The sequence below is a fragment of the Eumetopias jubatus genome, unplaced genomic scaffold (assembly GCF_037043125.1).
Source record: "Eumetopias jubatus isolate StellerSeaLion01/CBP00866 unplaced genomic scaffold, mEumJub1_p1.0 scaffold_1, whole genome shotgun sequence".
In the NCBI taxonomy this organism is placed as follows: Eukaryota; Metazoa; Chordata; class Mammalia; order Carnivora; family Otariidae; genus Eumetopias; species Eumetopias jubatus.
In genome coordinates this window covers 149,408,074-149,413,862 of record NW_028274807.1, presented here as the reverse complement: position 1 = coordinate 149,413,862, position 5,789 = coordinate 149,408,074, and the positions used below count along the sequence as shown (strand labels likewise).

Here is a 5,789-nt window from a genome sequence, read left to right as displayed (position 1 = left end):
GCAGGAGAAGGCTAGTTCAGCTGGCTCCAGGCCTGAAAGCCAACTCTGCGAGGAGAGTGAAGTTCCCTATCTGGGAGGTCTCTATCTACCGCCACCCCCTCCAGCCTTCCACGCATACACACTGTATTGGTTCCTGATTGCTGCTACAGCAAGTTACTACAAACACAGTCACTTCCCACAAATCTGTTACCTTCTAGTTCTGGAGGTCAGAAGTCCAAAATGGGTCTTACTAGGCTAAAATCAAACTGTCAGTAGGGCTGCATTCCCTTCTGGAGGCTCTAGAGGGGAATTCATTTTCTTACCTTTTCCAGCTTCTACGGGCTGCCCACTTTGCTTGGCTGCTGATCCCCTCCATCCTTAAAGCCGGCGATGGGCAAGTCCTAATGGATGTAGCTAAAGTGTATTTATTTTCATTGTTGTATTGTATTCCATTATTTAAATATACTACACTTTATCCATTGTTCTGTTAATGGGCATTTGTGCTTTTTTTTCATATTTGATGTGTGTTATCACGAACATTTTGCTGTCCATTCCTGGATCGTATGTAAAAATGTTTCCCTAAGGTATATACCTAGAAGTAGAATTGCTGACTCATAAGGTATGCAAATATTCAACTGTATAAGACAATGCCAGATTGGTTTTCCAAGTGGAACTAGGAATAATCCTGCCAGAAATGATGACTTGGTATTGTCAGACTTCCTAATCTCGTCAGGCAAATGAGTGTAAATATCTCATTATGGTCCTGATTTGCATTTCCCTCATTATTAAAGAAGCCGAACATTTGTTCATATGTTTGTGTGTCACGGGAATTTTCTGTTCTTGAAATGCCCATTCATATCTCTCACCCAGTTTTCTATTGTCTTTTTATTATTGATTTGTAAAGTTCTTTATTCTTGATTCTCATTTTTCCCCCAGTAATATGTGTTTGCAAACTTATTCTCCCAGTTGTGGCTTTTTTTTTTTTAATTTTAAAATTTTCATCTGCAAGTAGTCAATTTATCATTTAACAACTCTATGGTTAACATAAAATAGCATAGCTTTTGTGTCTTGATTAAGAAATCCTCACCCAAGGGACACCTAGGTGGCTCAGTCGGTTAAGGGTCTGCCTTCAACTCAGGCCATGATTCCAGGGTCCCGGGATCGAGTCCTGCATTGGGCTCTTTGTTCAGTAGGGAGCCTGCTTCTCCCTCTGCCCCTCCCCCCTGCTTGGGCTCTCTCTCTCTCTCTCTCTCTCTCTCTCTCTCTGACAAATAAATAAAATCTTTAAAAAATTCAGTAAAACATATATTCCTTATATTATCTACTAAATAGAAATATATTTCTACTAAAGTAAAACATATATTCCTTATACTTTCTACTAAAAGTTTTGTTCTTGAAATTTAAGTCCTTAAAAGGGCTGGAATTTTTGTTTATGATGTGAGGCATTTTTCTTCCATTTCTGATCAGTCATGCTGTTCTCTTTTTCCTTCCAAACTTTTGTTTGCATAGATCTATTTCTGGGCTTTCTATTTAGCTATTCATGAACTGTTACCACTGTGTCTTTAATGAATGTAACTTTATAATAAATTTTGATATCTGGCAGGACAAATCATTCCTCTCTATGATTCTTCAGAATTGTCTTAGGTATTCATGCCCTTTATTTTTCCATATTTTGCATTCATCTTGAGAAATTTCACAAAAAGTACCTTTTGGATTTCGACTGGAATTCTACTGAACCTAGAGATCAATATGGGAAAGAGTGGACGATTTTTATTCATGGCCATTAGATATCTCTCCACGTATTTTGCTTTCTCAACATATTTCTGTAAGTTTTTTTTTTTTTTTTTTAAGGGGGCAGGAAGGGGCAGAGGGAGAGTGAGAGAGAGAATCTTAAGCAGGCTCCATGCCCAGTGTGGAGCTCAATGCAGGGCTGGATCTCACAACCCTGAGATCACGACCTGAGCTGAAATCAAGGGTGGGATGCTTAACTGACTGAGTCACCCAGGCACCCCCATGTGTTCAGGCTTCTTAAGCCATTTTTTAAATTTGTGTAACAAATGAGTAGGAGATGAAATTTATTTATTTTTATTGTTTTTTTTTTAGAGTAAGCTCTATGGGCAATGTGGGGTTTGAGCTCACGACCCCAAGATCAAGAGTTGCATGCTGTATCAACTGAGCCAGCCAAGCACCACTGACATGCAATTTTAAAAATTAAAATGAAACACACACACACACACACACACACACACACAGACACAAATTAGGGAAAAGTCACAAATAAATGATTCTATGGAGACAGAGTTTTTTAAAAATGCTATTCATGATTTAGTAGAATTAAGAGTTTGCTACCATGTTGTTTAACAACAATTACTTATATTGGTCATTTTCTGAGATTTCATTCCAAGGAGAGCCACATATTGTTAGCTTGGTTTAATGGCTGCTGATAGCCAGACTTCCTGGAAATGGAATACATTTCCAGTTGCTATCGTGAATGAATTTTGCTTATCGTGTCATAAAATTTGGGCTCTAATGAAGTTTCTGTTATAGATGGCACACTGGATACCCTCATAATTTTCTTTTTATTCCTTTTGGTGCACATGAAGAGCCCAAAGTGACAAAGATCCCGACACAGTAAAAGTTGGTGGCTTCATTCTAGGCCTTTTTAAGGCTGTAATCGATAGAGCCATTGGCACCCATCACCCCCTAACCTCCAGGCAGGGGAGCTGCTCACTGGGAGGCAGCAAGCGACTGGGCTGCTCCTGGCTCCTTCCCCGGAGTCACGGCTGGTCCCCCACTGCATTCAGTTCTCTTCCTAGTCTCCTCCAACCTGGAAAAAATCAGCTTCATCTTTCATGCTTTGACACTTTTGGAAAGTACTAGCTAGTTATTTTGTAAAATGTTCCTAAATTTGTTTGGTGTTTTCTCATGATTGTATCAACATTATGCATTTTTGGCAAGAAGTGATGATATACCCTTCTTTTTTTTTTAAACTCAAAATTTGACTTTTTTTTTGAAGATTTTATTTATTTATTTGACAGAGAAAGAGCACAAGTAGGCAGAGCAGGGGGCCTAATGTGGGACTTGATCCCAGGACCCTGGTGTCATGACCTGAGCCAAAGGCAGACGCTTAACTGACTGAGCCACCCAGGTGTCCTGATATACCCTTCTTAGTGCATGGTATCAAGGGGTACCCGATGTCAACATGTCCCATTACTGGTGATTTTAACTTTGATCACTTGTTTAAGTGGTGTCTGCCAAGTTTCTTCATTATAAAGTTATTGTTTTCCCCTTTGTAATTGGTAAGTATCATATGGGGAGATACTTTGAGACTCTGCAAATACCTGTTTCTCATATGTTCATCGTCTAGTTTTATATATCCATCAATGAGTCTTTTTTTTTTTTTTAATTTGAGAGAGAGAGAGTGAGAGAGCACGAGAGTGGGGAGGGTCAGAGGGAGAAGCAGACTCCCTGACGAGCAGGGAGCCCAATGCGGGACTCGATCCTCGGACTCCAGGATCATGACCTGAGCCCAAGGCAGTCACTTAACCAACTGAGCCACCATCAATGATTCTTGCCTGCAATGATTGCAACTCTGGTGCTTGCCAAATGGTGATTTTCTATTTCCATCATTCCTTCTATATTATTAGTGTAGAATTCTACAGTAAGGAAGAGCCGTCCCTTTTCTCCTGTTAACTACTGTATCAGCATGGACTCAAGTATATTTAGTTTATGGGTTATAATCTATTACTATCATTATTTATTTTGTTGCTAAAATTGCCCCAGGTTTGGTTTTGGGGGACTTCTTCTGGTTAGCTTCTATGTCCTTCTGACATTCCCCTGTCATTTTTGGGGCCACTTCCTTACTTTATGGCAGCACAAAACATCTCTCTCCCTCCCCCGAATCTTGCACTTTCCCTGCTCCAGTCCTGGGATCAACCACTTCTCCAAAGAACCCTCATTCTTTTACTTAGAAACCAAGATCTGAGTACTAGGTGTGATCATTGCTATGAGGTTCACTGCTTGTGGGCCATCTCAGTGTGCAGGACTAGAAAATACATATCCAGCCTCTCTCTATCTCCCCATATGTGTCTGAAGTCATGAGTTCATACTGGTACCTTTGATTCCAATCCAACGCCATGGTCTTCATCCTAGTCTTCCCCTGTGCTTGGTTGTAACTCTTCTCTCTAACAGAAAGCTAGCTCTTATTACCTACAATATAGTTATTTGCTTAACTCCAGCATGTACATAAAGTTTCAGAATTGCAAGTTCATTATCCCCATGACAAACAGATGCACTAACTAGAATACATTTTTGTACAATTCTTATCTTCAGCTTTATATCATCAACATATTATTTTCCAAAGTTACTTAGGCTAGTTCTTTTCTTCTCTGTCCCCTTTAAGGTGGTTATGACGTTTATTTATAATACACAGGTTTGCCATTTGGATTTTTGCCTTGTCCTGATTAATTTCAATTATTTATTGGAGGAGGGGGCATATGTGAAACATGCTATGGTTCTAAGGGTCAGAATACAAAAAGCTATACTTAGAGAAGCTCTACTTCCATCCCTCCCCCTCATTCCTTTACCCCCATCACCTGTTTGCACCCGCTCCCTCTCATAGATAACCAATCTCATTAGCCTATGACTTACCTGTCCTATATTTTTTTCCCCACAAATGAGCATATACCTTATAGCTCCCTTTATTATATGAAAGGTAGCATACTATATATATTCTTGAACATATTGTTTTTCTCACTCACCAATGTGGCCTGGAAGTCATTCCATATCAGTTCATAGAAATTTTCCTCTTCCTTTTTTTTTTTTTTTTTTTACAGCTGCATGATATTCCATTGGGCAGATGCACCATCTTTTATTCAACCACTCTCCTATGTATGGACATTTAGATTGTTCCTAATATTTTGCAATACCATCAATGCTGCAGTGACTAATCTTGTGCCTTTGTATTTTCTTATTGATGAAAGTGTATCTTCAGGGTAAATTCCTAGAAGTGGGATTGCTGAGCCAAAAAGTTAGTGCATATGTAATTCTGTCAAGTGTGTCAGTGGTCTCAAAGACCACCCCCAGTTCTGGGATTCACTAAATGCACTCACAGGCCTCAGAAATTGTTATACTCACCACTAAAATTTATTACAGCGGAAGGATACAAAGCAAGGTCAATAAAGGAGAAAGATGCTTGGGGTGGAGTCTAGGGGAACCAGGCACCAGCTTCCAATAGTACTCTTCCAGCAGAATTACACAGCACACCCTTACTCTCCCAGCGATGAACAGTAGCAACATTAAGTCAAGTTTTTTTCTGCCAGGGAAACTTCCCTGAGCCTGAGTTGAGGGTTTTTAATGCCCCCGGGGGCGGGGGACAGGGGTTGGTTACATAGGCACAAAGTACCTTCCTGATTAACTGCAGTTACTGTAACTTCATGACTCAATTTCAGACCTCAGGAAAGAAGGAGATGTTCCCCATCAGGCACAAACCACATGGATAGGCCAGTACAACGTGGTTCAAAGTTCCAAGCATGCAAAATACTCTTACCGGTTTGTAGCACAGGGCTCCATTCCCAGAAACCAGCTGAAGACCTATGAAAATGTGCAAGGATTAAGCAATTCAAGGCAGCTGGATTAACTCTCCTGCATATTAGGTATTGCTAAATTGTACAGAAGGTTTGTACCAATTTGCATTCCCATCAACAATGGGAATTTGTTTCTTCACAGTCTCACTAACAAATTGTGTTGTCATAGTTTTTAATTTTTGCCAATCTGATAGGTAAAAAATGTTCTTAGTATTGTTGTAATTT

General features: G+C 39.8%; 1 pseudogene; it reads right to left on the bottom strand.

Annotated features, from left to right (window-relative positions):
* Positions 1 to 2,374: 2,374 nt before the first annotated feature.
* Positions 2,375 to 4,117, bottom strand: LOC114212245 (small integral membrane protein 19 pseudogene; annotated as a pseudogene).
* Positions 4,118 to 5,789: the final 1,672 nt, after the last annotated feature.